Genomic DNA, 17,175 nt, shown 5'->3' with positions numbered 1-17,175 from the left:
AACTATATAACAAATGGTATAAGTGGCAGCAAAAGTCATTGATCAAATTATTCTAATAATTTCCAACTATTATTAATGTGGCTCTGGTTAGCCAAATGATGCTTCTGTCTGAGCTATGTTTTGACTGTATCTTTTCCAATGATTTCTTCATCCAATTTCTAGTCATTAGTTACTGGGAATCTTGCCATGCACCTAAGGGGTCAAGTTTGCATGCTGACCTTCTTCTAAGCTTTCTGTTTTCCCTTACTGGCCTCCTGGCCTTTCAGTGATTCCTTCCCACGAACCATGATACTGACCATATGTCCAGATGCTGTTCATATGCCAGGAGCCGGTGCTGGGAGCACTTGAACCAGAGGACAAGTAAGACAGGGGAGGGCAGGGTGGCATAAGGATAAGGGATGAGATGGTCTAGATTTGTCCCATCCTAATTGCCAGAGCCAGTACTTGGCCACGAACTGGTTTCATCCCATACAAAGGCAAGGGCACAGTTTATTCCAGTCCAGAGAGTTTATGGAACCAAGGTAGAAGTGGGAAAAATAGAAGGGAGACAACAAGGAAAAAAATAGAAAGCCCCAAAGGTGGACCAGGATGGACAAGGGCTCAGTCAGGGCTGCTCCTGAGGCTCAGTTGGCCCTGGCAAGTGACAGAGCAGGTGGGCACAGAGAGGGATGGGCAGCCTCATGTGAGGTTTCTCTGTCCAGGGACAAATCGTGAGGGTGGGTCCAAAGGGGACAGATATGGCGTCACTTGCTGGAGAGTCTGCTTTTCTGGATGTTAATAGAGTCTCTGGGACATACATACCTATAGGCCTCCCCCGTCTACAGAGGTTTATGTGCTCCAGCAGGGATTAAGTTGTTCAATAAAACAAAGGTTTCTAAACACACGTAAAGGAAAGTTAACACACTATGTAGGGATTATATCCCATCCAATCATCTCTTTATGTCCTTGGTCATTGGCTGCCTTCCCAGTTAATATCTGAGCTGGAAAGAACACATATTCCCCCTTGGGCAGTGAGGTATCTCTTCAGGGGTAGAAAGAATAGGTCTTCCATTTAGCTGTGCCTCCCAACCTCCAACCCAACTTTTGTAATAAACGACAGGAGATTTATAGCTGGCCACTTCCCTCCAACTCAGCTTCAGTACCTAAAGGGAAAAAGTGTCTTGGTATTGCAATGGACATGCTGCCATTTCTACTGATTGGTTGAGTGATTAATTTACAGTGCCTCTCAATATCATTGCTCTTAGCAAGATAGGGGTAGGGGATTAAGAGGCACAAACTACTATATATAAAATAAATAAGCTAAAACGATATGTTGTACAGCACAGGGAATATAGCCAATATTTTATGATAACTATAAATGGAGTATAACCTTTAAAAATTGTGAATCACTGCACTGTACATCTGAAATTTATATAACATTGTAAATCAACTATAAAGAAAGAAAAAGAACTATTAGCATCATTTAATGAGCTTTAAACAATAACTTCCAGGGCCTGGCCCCCTGAGATCTGGTAATAAGCCTAGTCAGTGGCTAAGTGATTGTATCCACTCTGCCTGGAATCCTTGTTTTGCACTCTCTTGGGCCAGTGGATTCCTTTTGTGTGGCCTGATGACATTCCGTACTGGATTGCAGCTTCTTTGTTTCTGCGCCTTTATAACTGTTTACACAGAGCCCTCAGCCTTCCCATCTGTAAATGCTCAAAGTTCATTCCAAGTGCAGCCTGCAGAGGAGTCCTCTGCTCCCCTCCAGTGTACTTGGATAAATGCCTACAGGCCGTCTGCTTTTTTATCGTTAATCCCAGGAATGGAGTTTCTTTCGTTGGCTTCTTACAGTTCTCTTTGACTTGAGCATTGACTGAGGCATGGCCCTTCCCTGCCTGGCTTCCTGACCTCCTCAGAGTTCTGTTCTGCCATGCTGGGTTTGCTCTCCAGCACACATACCCGAGTCAGGAAAGGGTACCCAGTGACTTAGGTTATGTTTGTAGGGGAGCTAGTTCCTGACCCAGGTCTGAGTTGAAGCATCCCTTCCATTCAAGGGAGGCCCTGGCATTTAACTGCATAGTTACACGTTCCTCTAGTATTAACAGCCCAGCAATATTACAAGCAAAGGGAATAATAACTCACTGAACAGATTATATTTTGACTTCAAGTAAAAGATGGAATGTGTTTGTAATAACTGATGAGTCGTTTGACTCAACTAGTATGTGTTTTAATTAGATACCTGAAAACAAAGTTACTCCTGTGGGCTAATATTTTGAGATATTAACCTATGCTCCCTTGTTCCATAATATTTTCTCTTCTCCCTTCTCCTTTTAGGCAGGAATATTGGATTCTGCTCCCCTAATCTTAAGAGAGGTCTATAGAAGGACAAAAGCTCATGTTGCCTGAAAAAAAAATGCATTTCCTAGTTTTGGTTTTTAAAAGGCTAATCCCCAGAGCTAAAAATGAATAGGCTAGTCAAAGGAAAACAAATGGAGAGAGCAAGTTCTTTCACAGACTAGCAAGAGATTACCGTCAGCAGGGGAGAGGGAAGCAGAAGAGTGTATGTCCAGCCTACTGGGGAAGCAGTAAGAGGGTGGCTGCATGGTGTAGCCACGGCAGGGATCTCAGACACCTGCTACGGCAAAGGCAGGTCAGACAAATGGTTGCAAAAGGGCCTGGTGTACAAAACAAAAAAAAATATCTTGTGAATATTATAAAAACGTCAACTGGCACCCCACCTCAGTGTTGGGGAGATCATTGAGGTTGGATGGGTCTGTGTCAAACCTTGGACGGGCAGCCCCTTCTCAGCGCCTGTGATTGTTGCCACGTGGTGAGGTGGTCCATAATTGCTAGTTTTCCTGATTTTCCAGAGAAGCCAGAAATGGTGCTTTTTTTTTTTTTTTTTATAGTGAACTCCCCTGACTTTTAAAAGTTGGCTAAAACGTTTTTAAAACATAGAGTAGGCCAAACAATGCACATCTGCCGGCCAGATGTAGCCTCCATGCCAATGACTTGCAACCTGTAGCCTAGACAGGGCCGCAGGCCATCTCAGCAAGGATTCTTGTGCCTGAGGGCCGTGCTGAAACAGCAGAGGAAGGTTGGTCTGAAGGGGTCATGAAGTTAGGGCCCTAGTAGTGTGCAAACTGATGACCAAGGACAAGATGACACCACAACCATCCATGTTTTGGCCCCATGGCCTAACTAAAGGGTGTGAACAAGAAGTAGGAATTTCAATAAACAATGACAATGATTGCTTTAACAGCCAGGTGGATGAAGGTTGAAAATAGGAATTGATTTAGGTTATGCAGAAAAGGGATGTGATAATTCTTGAACACAAGAATTTGTGGACTGAGATTTATACTTGCTACGCCCAAGGACTTGTCAGATGTTGCTAAGGATTCCTTGGTGAGCACACAATCACACCCAGGTTCCCCCCCACTAGACATTCCTATGTTCCCTTAATCTTCAGGCCTTCAGGTGACCTGGGGATTATGCTGTGAACTCTGTTTTGGGGGAGGAGAACCTACTCCATAGAGAATCTAGAGAGATCACTGTCATCTTTTTAATTTTTTTAGCAGCTTTATTGAGGTATAATTTATATAACATAAAATTTACCTACTGTAATTACACAATTTGACGATTCTAGTAAATTTATAGAGCTGTGTAACCATCACTACAATCCACTTTTAGAACATCTCCATCACTGTAGAAAGTGCCCTCGGACCTCTTTACAGTCAATCCTCACTCCCACCCCTAGCCCTGGGCAACCACTGTTCTGCTTTCTGTCTATACGCTTTCCTTGTCTGGACATTTCAAATAAATGCAACCATAAAATATGTAGTCCTTTGTATCTGACATCTTTCACTTAGCGTGATGCTTTGAGGGTGATTCACCTTGAGGCATGTCTCAGTAGTTTTTTCTTTTTATTACCGAGTAGTATGCTATCATGCATATATACCCCAAATAAAAAAATATGTTCACCAAGTCGATGGATATTTGGATTGCTTCCCGTTTGGGGCTTTTATGAATAACGCTGCCATGAACATTCACATACAGGTCTTTGTGTGGCACTGCCATGCTTTTGAGAGGGGATGTTTCAATATCAACCAATAAGAATTTTAAACAGGTGCCCATTTCATAGGCAGTGATGTAGAAAATAAGGTGTGCTTGGGGAACCAGGGAGAGGAACCTGACAGTTCTGCCCAGCATCTGCTCTCTATCGTTGTCAGCTTCAATTTTCTATCAGAAAGCCAAGTCCTGATCAGGAGCATTGGGCTGGGGGTTGGGAGAGATGAGGGGAGATGTAATACCTTCATGTAAGCAAGCACAAACAGGTGGCCACTTCCTAGGAAGGATGTTGGCTCTCAAGGTGGAAGTGGGGGATTGGCCATTAAATCAAAGCCCTAGTTACTGCACAGCCCATCAGAGGCGATCAAGACTCATGGGGAAGTGTATCTTCGAGGTGTGGATCAGTGCTGGAAGAAGAGAGATCTGAGCTGGAGGTTCACTTTTTGACACTTCCCTGAACTGTTTTTTGGGTAACATATTTAGGAATACTGGTGTAATTCACAGATGGGCATAGGTTACATTCTTGTCAGTGTACTTTTGAAGAAATCCCTTGGGGGCTTAGTTTTAAGCAATAATGCCTTTGTGGGTATATTCCATTTACACAAATCCTGGAAGTCTAGGATATATATTGGCATTATTAATAGAAGCTTATAAAAATAGAATTAAGTTTTTTTACTATAAAGTTATCTCTTTATTATCTGTATTTCATAATAGAATGTATGTGTATAGTATCAATTAAAAAAAAGTAAATGACAGCCAATTCAGCCATCATGAGATACATCTCAAAAAATATACTCCCAGAGGAAATACACACACACACGCGCGCGCGCACACACACGTATCCCAAGCATCCCTAAGTTTTCTGGCCTCCTGAGATCACTGTTTTATGAAATATCTGAATGTCTGTTTCTTTAGCTCAGTGTTTCTGGGCATTCCTGGGGAGTGCATGCCCTCTCCTGGTTGTTGTCTATCACTCCACCCTTGAGCAGCTCCTCTAATTTCTCTTATCATGTCGACAATCTGAAGTAGTGGGAAACTGGAAAAAAAATTAAAATCGCAGTCACAGGAAACCAGACCCCCTACTCACAAACTATACAATGATTTGATGCTTTCTCTGAGTCCTGCCTTGCTCTAGCCATTTGGTCCATGACTAACGAATGGTCTTAAGTTTATGACCACTCAAAAACAGGGTAGAGGAAATGACCACTAGCTGTGAGAACAGGAAAAAGATATTTGTATTCTATAATCTGTGACTCCCAAACAATGATTGTCATTGGTCTTCTCTCTGCAAATTAAGACACTTTTAAGACACCTCCCTGAAATAAGCCTATGAATACTGGTCCCAGGTATTGTCCTTTGAATTGCTTAACACTTTGCTGATTTTGCCACTGGACTGAGATGCCTTACCCTGCCAGGAGCCCTGTACCATCTGGACATGCCTACTCCACATATCAAGACCTCCCATTATATTGCAAAGCTACAGTCATCAAAACAGTATGGTACTGGCATAAAAACAGAAAAAAAGGTCAATGGAACAGGATGGAAAACCCAGAAATAAACTCATGCACGTATGATTAATTAATCTATGACAAAGGAGGTAAGACTATACAATGGAGAAAAGACAGTCTCTTCAATAAATGGTGCTGGGAAAACTGGACAGCTACATGTAAAAAAATGAAACTAGAACATTCTTTAACACCTTACAAAAAAATAAACTCAAAATGGATTAAAGACCTAGATGTAAGACTGGATAATATGCAACTCTTAGAGGAAAACATAGGCAGAACACTTTTTGATATAAATCGCAGCAATATCTTTCTTGATCCATCTCTCAGAGTAATGGAAATAAAAACAAAAATAAACAAATGGGACCTAATTAAACTCAAAAGCTTTTGCATAGCAAATGAAACCACAAACAAAATGAAAAGACAACCCACAGAATGGGAGAAAATATTTGCAAACGATGCGACTGACAAGGGATTAGTCTCCAAAATTTATAAATAGCTCATGTGGCTCAATATCCAAAAAACAAACAACCCAATCAAAAAATGGGCAGAAGACCTAAACAGACATTTCTCCAAAGAAGGCATAGATGGCCAAGAGACACATGAAAAGATGCTCAACACTGATAATTATTAGAGAAATGCAAATCAAAACTACAATGAGGGACTTCCCTGGTGGTCCAGTGGCTAAGACTCTGAGCTTTCACTGCAGGATGTGTGGGTTTGATCCCTGGTTGGGGAACTAAGATCCCATGTGCTGCGTGGTGTGGTCAAAAAAAACCCAAAAAACACCTGCAATGAGGTATCACCTCACACGGGTCAGAATGGCCATCATCAAAAAATCTACAAACAATACATGCTGGAGAGGGTGTGGAGAAAGGGGAACCCTCCTAAACTGTTGGTGGGAATGTAAATTGGTACAGCCATTATGGAGAACAGTATGGAGGTTCTTTAAGAAACTAAAAATAGAGCTACCATACGATCCAGCAATTCCACTCCTGGGCAGATATCCAGAGAAACACATGGTTCAAAAGGACACATGCACCCCAATGTTCATTGCAGCACTGTTTACAATAGCCAAGACATGGAAGTAACCTAAATGCCCATCGACTGATGAATGAATAAAGAAGATGTGGTACATATATACAATGGAATATTACTCAGCCATTAAAAAGAATGAAATAATGCCATTTGCAGCAACATGGATGGACTTGGAGATTATCATACCAAGTGAAGTAAGTCAGACAAAGACAAATATCATATAATATCGTTTATATGTGGAATCTAAAAAAAAATGATACAAATGAACTTATTTACAGGACAGAAACAGACTTACAGACTTAAAGAATGAACTTCTGGTTACCAGGGGGAAAGGGTTGGGGAAGGGATACATTGGGAGTTTGGGACTGACATGGACACACTGCTATATTTAAAATAGATGACCAGGGCAGAGTCAAGATGGTGGTGTGGGAAGACGCCGAGTTAGCTTCTCCCCACAAGGGCAACTGCTGGCCACTGGTGGAGGACCCTGATGCCCAAGGAGACAGGAGGAATGCCCAAGTGAACTGGTAGGACATCGAGGGACTGAGGGGGGAGGAGAAGTGGAGGCCAGACAGGATCAGTGACCCTGAGGCTGGAGAGATCAGGAGAGGCAGGCGGGAGGGGCTCTCCAGGAGGAGCGGGAGAGGGCAGAGGGTGATTGCCCTGCGCACTCAGACCCAGGGAGCCTGCTGAGCTCCCAGGCTGGTATCACTCCCCCAAAGCCCCCTCCAGGCCGTGTGGGTCCTTGGGGGCATAGGAGGGAGGCTGGGGAGATCAGGGGAGGCAGGTGGGAGGGGCCTTCTGGGAGGAGCAGGAGAGGAGCTGGGGGCATTTTCCCCGCCCACTCAGGCCTAAGGAGCTTGCTGGGCTCCCAGGTGAAGTCCCCTGCTCTCTGAGACCAGGGTTGGGGGCACACCTGAGCCCCGTCTGTTCCTTGAGCCTAAGCCTCACCCCCACCCCACAGCCTCCAGAGCCTTTTCCAGCCCTGTGGGTACTAAGCATAAGCCCTGCCCACCACCCAAACCTCATCCTTGCTTAGGCCCTGCCCTCCACAGCCAAGGTCATTTCCCCCCCTTTTTTTTTGTCTTTTCCCTCCTCCTCTTTTTTACTATTGTGGTACTGTTATACCTTCCATTTGTTGATTCATCTATATTTTTATTTTTAAATTCTTTCCAACATATCTGTTAGATTCCTAGTCTAATTTTATGTTTTACTTCGTTATTGTTCTCTCTCTCTTTTTTTTTTCCACCCCACACAGCTTGTGGGATCTTGATTCATGAGCTGGGGGTCAGGCTGAAGCTCCTGCGGTGGGAGCTCTGAGTCCAAACCACCGGACTAACAGAGAACCTCAGACCCCAGGGAATATTCATCAGAGTGAGGTCTCATGGGGGTCCTCATCTCAGCACCAAGACCAAGCTCTACCCAACAGCCAGTGTTGGAAGCCTCAAGCCAAACAACCAGTAAGACAGGAACACAATCTCACTCATAAAAAAAAAAAAAAAGAGACAGCAAAGAAAAAGAAAAAATGTCACAGATGAAGGAGCCAGGAAAAAATCTACAAGACCAAAGAAATAAGAGAAAATAGGCAATCTACCTGAAAAATAATTCAGAGTAATTATAGGAAAGATGATCCAGAATCTCGGAAATAGAATAGAGGTACAGATGGAGAATATACAAGAGACGTTTAACAAAGATCTAGAAGAACTAAAGAACAAACAAACAGAGATGAAAAACACAATAACTGAAATGAAAAATACATTAGAAGGAATCAATAACAGAATAACTGAGGCAGAAGAACAAATAAGTGAGCTGGAAGACAAAATGGAAATGGATGGAAATAACTACTGAAGAGCAGAATAAAGAAAAAAGAATGAAAAGGATTGAAGACAATCTCAGAGACCTCTGGGACAAAACAAAATGCAACAACATGTGAATTATAGGGGTCCCAGAAGAAGAAGAGCAAAAGAAAGGGTCTGAGAAAATATTTGAAGAGATTATAATCAAAAATTTCCCTAACATGGGAAAGGAAATAGTCACTCAAGTCCGGGAAGGACAGGGTCCCATAGAGGATAAACCCTAGGAAAAACACACCAAGACACATATTAATCAAACTAACAAAAATTAAATTCAAAGAAAAAATATTAAAAGCAGCAAGGGAAAAACAAAAAATAACATACATAGGAATCTCCATAAGGTTATCAGCTGATTTTTCAGCAGAAAATATGCAGGCCAGAAGGTAGTGGCAGGATGTACTTAAAGTGATGAAAGAGATAAACCTACACCAAGATTACCCAGCAAGGATCTCATTCAGATATGACAGAGAAATCAAAACTTTACAGACAAGCAAAAGCTAAGATTATTCAGCACCACCAAACCAGCTCTACAACAAATGCTAAAGAAACTTCTCTAGGTGGGAAACACAAGAGAAGAAAAAGACCCACAAAAACAAACCCAAAACAATTAAGAAAATGGTAATAGGAACATACATATCAATAATAACCTTGAATGTAAAAGGAGTAAATGCCCCAACCAAAAGACAAAGACTGGCTGAATGGATACAAAAACAAGAACCATATATATGCTGTCTACTTCACACCTAGGGACACATACAGACTGAAAGTGAAGGGATGAAAAAAGATATTCCATGCAAATGGAAATCAAAAGAAAGCTGGAGAAGCAATACTCATATCAGATAACATAGACTTTAAAATAAAGACTGTTGCAAGAGATAAGGAGGGACACTACATAATGATCAAAGGGTCAATCCAAGAAGAAGATATAAAAATTATAAATGTTTATGCACCCAACATAGGAGCACCTCAATACATAAGGCAAATGCTAACAACCATGAAAGGAGAAATCGACAGTAACACAATAATAGTAGGGGATTTTAATACCCTCCTTACACCAGTGGACGGATCATCCAAAATGAAAATAAATAGGGAAACACAAACTTTAAATGACACAATAGACCAGATAGATTTAATTGATACTCATAGAACATTCCACCCCAAAGTGGAAGAATGCACTTTCTTCTCAAGTGCACATGGAACATTCTCCAGGATAGATTACATCTTGGGTCACAAATCAAGCCTCAGTAAATTTAAGAAAATTGAAGTCGTATCAAACATCTTTTCTCACCACAATGCTATGAGACTGGAAATCAATTACAGGAAAAAACCTATAAAAAACACAAATACATGGAGGCTAAACAGTGTGCTACTAAATAACCAAGGGATCACTGAAGAAATCAAAAAAGAAATTAAAAAATACATAGAAACAAATGACAATGAAAACACGATGACCCAAAACCTATGGGCTGCGGCAAAAGCTGTTCTAACAGGGAATTTTACAGCAATTCAATCTCACCTCAAGAAACAAAAAAATCTCAAATAAACAATCTAACCCTACACTTAAAACAACTAGAGAAAGAAGAACAAAGAAAATCCAAAGTTAGTAGAAGGAAAGAAATCATATAGATCAGAGCAGAAATAAATGAAACAGAAATGAAGAAAACAATAGCAAAGGTCAATAAAACTAAAAGCTGGTTCTTTGAGAAGATAAACAAAATATATTAGCCCTTAGCCAGACTCATCAAGAAAAAAGGGAGAGGATGCAAATCAATAAAATTAGAAATGAAAAAGGAGAAATCACAACTGACACTGCAGAAATACAAAGGATTATAAGAGACTACTACAGACTACTATATGCCAATAAAATGGACAACCATGAAGAAATGGACAAATACTTAGAAAGGTACAATTTTCCAAGAATGAACCAGGAAGACCTAGAAAATATGAACAAACATATCACAAGTAATGAAATTGAAACCATAATTTAAAATCTTCCAACAAATGAAAGTCCAGGACCAGATGGCTTCACAGGTAAATTCTATTAAACATTAGAGAAGAGCTAACACAGATACTTCTCAAACTCTTCCAAATAATTGCAGAGGGAGAAACACTCCCAAATTCATGCTACAAAGCCACCATCACTCTGATACCAAAATCAGAAAAGATATCACAAAAAAAGAAAATTATAGACCAATATCACTGATGAACATAGATGTAAAAATCCTGAACAAAATACTAGCAAACAGAATCTAACAACACATTAAAAGGATCATACACCATGATCAAGTGGGATTTATCTCAGGGATGCAAGGATTCTTCAGTATATGCAAATCAATCAATGTGATACACCATATTAACAAATTATGATCATCTCAATAGATGCAGAAAAAGCTTTTGACAAAATTCAACACCCATTTATGATAAAAATCCTCCAGAAAATGGGCATAGAGGGAACCTATCTCAACATAATAAAGGTCATATATGACAAACCCACAGCAAACATCATACTCAATGGTGAAAAATCGAAAGCATTTACACTAAGATCAGGAACAAGTCAAGGATGTCCACTCTCGCCACTCTTATTCAACATAGTTTTGGAAGTCCTAGCCATGGCAATCACAGAAGAAAAAGAAATAAAAGGAATACAAATTGGGAAAGAAAAGTAAAACTGTCACTGTTTGCAGATGGCATGATATCATACATAGAGAATCCTAAAGATGCCACCAGAAAACTACCAGAACTAATCAACGAATTTGGCAAAATTGCAGGATAAAAAATTAATGCACAGAGATCTCTGGCATTCCTATACACCAACAACAAAAAATCAGAGAAACAAACACATTTACCATTGCAACGAAAAGAATAAAATACCTAGGAATAAACCTACTTAAGGAGGCAAAAGACTTGTACTTAGAAAACTATAAAACACTGATGAAAGAAATCAAAGATGACATAAACAGATGGAGAAATATACCATGTTCTTGGATTGGAAGAATCAATATTGTGAAAATGACTATACTATCAAAGCAGTCTATAGATTCAATGCAATCCCTATCAAACTACCAATGGCATTCTTCACAGAATTAGAACAAAAAATTTTACAATTCATATGGAAACAAAAAAGACCCCAAATAGCCAAAGCAATCTTGAGAAAGAAAAACGTACCTGGAGGAATCAGGCTCCTGGACTTCAGACTATACTACCAAGCTACAGTAATCAAGACAGTATGGTATTGGCACAAAGTCAGAAATATAGATCAGTGGTACAGGATAGAATGTCCAGAGATAAACCCATGCACATATGGTCACCTAATTTATGACAAAGGAGGCAAGAACATATAATGGAGAAAAGACAGTCTCTTCAATCATTGGTGCTGGGAAAACTGGACAGCTACATGTAAAAAATGAAATTAGAACACTCCCTAACAGTATACACAAAAATAACCTCAAAATGGATTAGAGACCTAAATGTAAGACCGAGCACTATAAAACTCTTAGAGGAAAACATAGGAAGAACACTCTTTGACATAAATCACAGCAAGATTTTTTTTGATCCACCTCCTAGAGTAATGGAAATAAAAACAAAAATAAACAAATGGGACCTAATGAAACTTCAAATCTTTTGCAAAGCAAAGGAAACTACAAACAAGACGAAAAGACAACCCTCAGAATGGGAGAAAATATTTGCAAATGAATCAGTGGACAAAGGATTAATCTCAAAAATGTATAAACAGCACATGCAGCTCAATATTTAAAAAAACAAACAACCCAATCCAAAAATGGGCAGAAGACCTAAATAGACATTTCTCTAAAGAAGACATAGAGATGGCCAAGAAGCACATGAAAAGCTGCTCAACATCAGTAATCATTAAAGAAATGCAAATCAAAACTACAATGAGGTATCACCTCACACCAGTTAGAATGGGCATCATCAGAAAATCTACGAACAACAAATGCTGGTGAGGGTGTGGAGAAAAGGGAACCCTCTTGCACTGCTGGTGGGAATGTAGATTGATACAGCCACTATGGAGAACAGTATGGAGGTTCTTTAAAAAACTAAAAATAGAATTACCATATGACCCAGCAATCCCACTACTGGGCATATACCCAGAGAAAACCATAAGTCAAAAAGACACATGCACCCCAATGTTCATTGCAGCACTATTTACAATAGCCAGGTCATGGAAGCAATCTAAATGCCTATTGACAGACAAATGGATAAAGAAGATGTGGTATATATATACAATGGAATATTACTCAGCCATAAAAAGGAATGAAATTGAGCCATTTGTAGAGATGTGGATGCATCTAGAGACTCATACAGAGTGAAATAAGTCAGAAAGAGAAAAATAAATATCGTATATTAACACATATATGTGGAACCTAAAAATATGGTACAGATGAACCAGTTTGCAAGGCAGAAATTGAGGCACAGAAGTAGAGAACATACATATGGACACCAAGGGGGAAAAGCGGTGGGAGGTGGGGGTTGTGGTGTGATGAATTGGGAGATTGGGATTGACATGTATACACTGATGTGTATAAAATGGATGACTGATAAGAAATATAAATAAATAAATAATAAACATTAAAAAAAAGAAAATGTTAAATAGACATGGATTCTAAGACTCAATATATATATTTTTCAGAACGCACTGGGAAACACAACACTAGCCCCACTGCCTCACTAGCTTCTCTGGACTCACTAAGTAACTGAGATTTGGAGCTGGAAGGACCACATGACATAGAACTTGAAGGTTACATAATGCCAACCAAGCCTGCAGATAAGCTACTGACAAGTGGACCCATTGTACTGTATAATTTCTTTATCTCACACATACACTAAATTTAATTTCTAATCCAGAAATTGCTGTTATACCTGAAAGTATAACAAACCAAAAAGTTTTTTTTTAGTGGTAAACCATGGGAATTGATCTTGCCATATTAAGCAAGAAAACAGGGTTTATTGGAAATATCCTGGGGGTAGTTAGCATTGTGAATGAAGCACTGAACACCACAGACACCAGAAGGACAGGAATCAGGGACACCCCCAGCACCTGAGGAACAGTGATTCAGGGATAGTTGCCTTGGTTCCAGCCATCAGATTGCCCAATTCCAACCCACTTTCTATCTAATATCTCTTCTAATGATCCAAACTCCCAGAAGACGTTGATTAGAAGACTCAGTATGGTGGTAAATGTCTTCAGAGATCTGTAGACTTACCACAATCTTTATCAAAATCTCAGCAGCAGAAATTGATAATTTACTCCTAAAATGTATATGGAAATGCTAAGAACCTAGAATAAACAAAACAACTTAGAAAAAGGAAGAATAAAGTTGGATGACTTCCACTATCCAATTTCAAAGCATATTAAAAAGCTACAGTAAAGACGACAGTGTGATATTCTTGTAAAGGTAGGCATGTAGATCAGTGGAACAGACTTGAGAGTTCAGCAATAATCCCTTACACTTATGATTAAATGATTTTTGAAACTGTAAGAGTGAAAAGAGAGTCTCTTCAACCAGTGGTACTGGGACAATTGGATATTCATGTTTTTAAAAAATGGGCTAAACCATTACCCTACCTCACACATAGAAATTAACTCAAAATAAATAGTAGAGGGCTTCCCTGGTGGCGCAGTGGTTGAGAGTCCGCCTGCCGATTCAGGGGACACGGGTTCGTGCCCCGGTCCGGGAGGATCCCACATGCCGCGGAGTGGCTGGGCCCGTGAGCCATGGCTGCCGGGCCTGCGCGTCCAGAGCCTGTGCTCCGCAACGGGAGAGGCCACAGCAGTGAGAGGCCCACATACCGCAAAAAAAATAAAAAATAAATAAATAGTAGATGCACAAGCTAAAACCATTAAGAAAATGAAAGGACAAGTCCCAGAGTAGAGAAAATATTTGTAAATTATATATCTGATGAAAATCTTATATCCAGAATATTAAAAAAACTCTTAAAATTTAATTATAAAGGGGCTTCCCTGGTGGTGCAGTGGTTAAGAATCCGCCTGCCAATTCAGGTGACACGGGTTTGAGTCCTGGTCCGGGAAGATCCCACGTGCAGTGGAGCAACTAAGTCTGGGTGGCACAGCTACTGAGCCTGTGTTCTAGAGCCCCCGAGCCACAACTACTGAGCCCACAAGCTGCAAATACTGAAGCCCGCATGACTAGAGCCCGTGCTCCGCAACAAGAGAAGCCACCACAGTGAGAAGCCCTCGCACCGCAACAAAGAGTAACCCCCACTCGTTGCAACTGGAGAAAGCCTGCGCGCAGCAATGAAGACCCAACACAGCCATAAATAAATAAAATAATTTTTTAAAAATTTAATTATAAGAAGATTTAAAAACCAATTAAAAATAGGCAGAGTTGTAGAAGATTCCTACAACTCAACCACAACAAAAAATGACCTGATTAAAAAATAGGCAAAAGATTTGAATAGACATTGCTCCCAAGAAGATATATGAATGGCTAATAATATGCACATGAAAAGATGCTTAACATCATCAAGCATCAGGGAAATTGAAATTAAAACACAATGTAAAACCTCTGTACACCCCAGACACATAAATAGCATCTGTTAAAGTTGTTACAATAAGGTTTAGCAGAGACACAAAATTCTATGGATCAAAACTGTAGCAATAGATAGACTTGATATCACTCACCAGACTTTCTATGGTGTTTTGACTCCCAGCTGTAGGTGGAAGGTCTCCTCCTCTATCACTGGCCCTATCAAGAAAATACAAAAGACACAACTTCACCCTTTCTTCCATGCTTTGAATAAAGTTTTTCAAATTTCTACCACTTGGGGGTCTATCGTTATCTCCTTTTTGCTTTTCATCCATCCATCCATCCATCCATCCATCCAACCATTCAGTAACCCATTTATTCATTCAGTCAGTCTTTTTTTTTTTTTTTTCTGGTACACGGGCCTCTCACTGCCGTGGCCTCTCCCGCCGTGGAGCACAGGCTCCGGGCGCACAGGCCCAGTGGCCATGGCCCATGGGCCCAGCCGCTCCGCGGCATGTGGGATCCTCCAGGACCCGGGCACAAACCCACGTCCCCTGCACCGGCAGGCGGACTGAACCACTGCGCCACCAGGGAAGCCCAGTCAGTCATTTATTTAGTCATACAATCAGTAAATATTTATTGATTATTAAGACCCAGAACTGTTCTAGGCACTTGGAAATCAAAAGTGATAAAAAAAAAGTTGTCAAGTACAATTACCCTGATAGAGCTTAAATTATATATACTGAAAGGTTTGAGGTCATTATGTATGGGAAGACATGCACATCATTCTCATCATATTTATATCCATCTAATTTTTCTTTTATTCTCTGCCACATTCTAAAACGTATATCTGTTAACCTTGATGTTAAAAGTGTTATGCCCATCCTTCATACTATTTGATTATCTAGTTTAATTTTCTTCTGTTTTCTCCATTATCTCTAGGATTTTTTTCCCCAGAACATGTTAAGTATATCACTTAAGCTACAAGTTTCCCATTACCATCTTTTCACAGAGGATGAAACAAGCTTGCATTGATTACAACCAGAGTTGGTGATCCCCTTAGCAGAAAAACAAATATAGTAGCTTCCTTGCACATTAGTGGAGCAAGCCCCCTGAATCTGTGCCTAATTGTTACTGCTTAAGGTGTTCACTTTCCATTGGTCTTGATACTCTGATTCTATTTTTGACAGCTCTCATTCCTCTGCATTTAAAAAAAATTTTTTTGGCCGCTTAGCATGTGGGATCTTAGTTACCTGACCAGGGATCGAACCTGCACCCCCTGCACTGGAAGCACAGAGTCTTAACTACTGGACCACCAGGAAGTCCCAGCTCTCACTTCTCTGAGTTAGCTCGTGGGGGTTTAGTCTGATTAAACCAATCCACAAAGCACCTGTAATCGCCAACTATTAATATCACTGTCTTGTCTAACCCATCAGCTATCAGAATGATTAAGATGTTTAAAATAGAAGAAATAAAGACTAAAAATTATCTTGTACCATTTACTGTATTATTTCACAACAAACCTAACCTGGAAAAAAAGGCTAATTTTAGAAGTTGCTTCTCTTTTTTAATACATTTAACTAGTTTACCAAAGTTAATACATTTAACTAGTTTACCAAAGGAAAGCTTAAGAAGCTGTAGAAAAACATATGAATATTTTAACTAAAATTGTTTTTATTTTTATTAGGTAGGTCGCTACCCCTTGTTCCTGGCACAGAACTCCTAACACCCTTTTAATTTCTTGTGAGATAAGAACTCTAGAGTATCTCTTGTTCTAATATTTGTCTTTGACCCCTTTCTTGACACAGGGCTCCCAAAACCCTTGTAAATCCGAAGTGATAAGAGCCCTAGGAGAATTTTTTATTCTTCTGAGCTGACTCTGGGTGGGCTCCTGGATGGGGGCTGGTTACCAGAAAGACCAAACCATGATTAGAAGCTTGGAATATTCCTCCCCACCCCCATCTTCCAGATAGGGGAGAGAAGCTGGAAATGGCATTAATAGTTGACTGTGCTTACATGAATAAGCCTCCATAAAATCCCAATTGCACAGGGTTTGGAGAGCTTCCAGGTTGGTGAATACATCCACACCAGGAGGGTGATGTACCCCAGCTCCATGCGGATAGAAGCGCCTGTGCCTGGGACCATCTGAGACCTCACCCCATGTTTCTCTTCATCTGGCCGATCATCTGTATTCTTTATCATATCTTTAATAAACTGGTAAAT

Source organism: Leucopleurus acutus, assembly GCF_964270905.1.
Source record: "Leucopleurus acutus genome assembly, chromosome: 5".
NCBI classification, from domain to species: domain Eukaryota; kingdom Metazoa; phylum Chordata; class Mammalia; order Artiodactyla; family Delphinidae; genus Leucopleurus; species Leucopleurus acutus.
Note: the sequence above shows the minus strand (reverse complement) of the source record.